Below are 1,268 nucleotides of genomic sequence, written 5' to 3'. Positions count from 1 at the left end.
TAGCTCTATAGCCTGGTACAAATAATTTTACACTACAATTGAACTAGCTCTATTAGCTAGTTCAAATAATTTTCACTAGAGTTGAACTATATCTATAAGCTAGTTGAAATAATTTCACACTAGAGTTGAGCTAGCTCTATAAGCTAGTTCAAATAATTTTACACTAGAGTTGAACTGGCTCTATAGCCTAGTACAAATCATTTTACACTAGAGTTGAACTAGCTCTATAAGCTAGTTAAAATAATTTTACACTAGAGTTGAACTAGCTCTATAGCCTAGTACAAAGAATTTTACACTAGAGTAGAACTAGCTCAATAGCCTAGTACAAATAATTTTACACTAGTGTTGAACTAGCTCTATAGCCTAGTATAAATAATTTTACACTAGAGTTGAACTAGCTCCATAAGCTAGTTCAAATAATTTTACACTAGTGTTGAACTAGCTCTATAGCCTAGTATAAATAATTTTACACTGGAGTTGAACTAGCTCCTTAAGCTAGTTCAAATAATTTTACACTAGAGTTGAACTAGCTCTATAGCCTAGTACAAATAATTTTACACTAGAGATGAACCAGCTCTATAAGCTAGTTGAAATAATTTTACACTAGAGTTGAACTAGCTTTATAGCCTAGTACAAATAATTTCAATCTAGACTTGAACTAGCTCTATAAGCTAGTTCAAATAATTTTACACTAGAGTTGAACTAGCTCTATAGCCTAGTACAAATAATTTTGCACTAGAGTTGCATAGCTCTATAGCCTAGTACAAATAATATTACACTAGACTTTAGCTAGCTCTATAAGCTAGTTCAAATAATTTTACACTACAGTTGAATTAGTTCTATAAGCTAGTTCAAATAATTTTACACTAGAGTTGAACTAGCTCTATAGCCTAGTACAAATAATTTTACACTAGAGTTGAACTAGCTCTATAAGCTAGTTAAAATAATTTTACACTAGAGTTGAGCTAGCTCTATAAGCTAGTTCAAATAATTTTACACTAGAGTTGAACTAGCTCTATAGCCTAGTACAAATAATTTTACACTAGAGTTAAACTAGCTCTATAAGCTAGTTCAAATAATTTTACACTAGAGTTGTACTAGCCCTCTAAGCTAGTTCAAATAATTTTACACTAGAGTTGAACTAGCTATATAGCCTAGTACAAATAATTTTAACCTAGAGTGTAACTAGTTCTATAAGCTAGTTCCAATAATTTCACACTGGAGTGAACTAGCTCTACAGCCTAGTACAAATATTTTTACACTAGAGT

The sequence above is a fragment of the Triticum aestivum genome, chromosome 7A (genome assembly GCF_018294505.1).
Source record: "Triticum aestivum cultivar Chinese Spring chromosome 7A, IWGSC CS RefSeq v2.1, whole genome shotgun sequence".
Lineage (NCBI taxonomy): Eukaryota > Viridiplantae > Streptophyta > Magnoliopsida > Poales > Poaceae > Triticum > Triticum aestivum.
The sequence above is the reverse complement of the archived record's forward strand: the minus strand, read 5'-3'. Positions refer to the sequence as shown.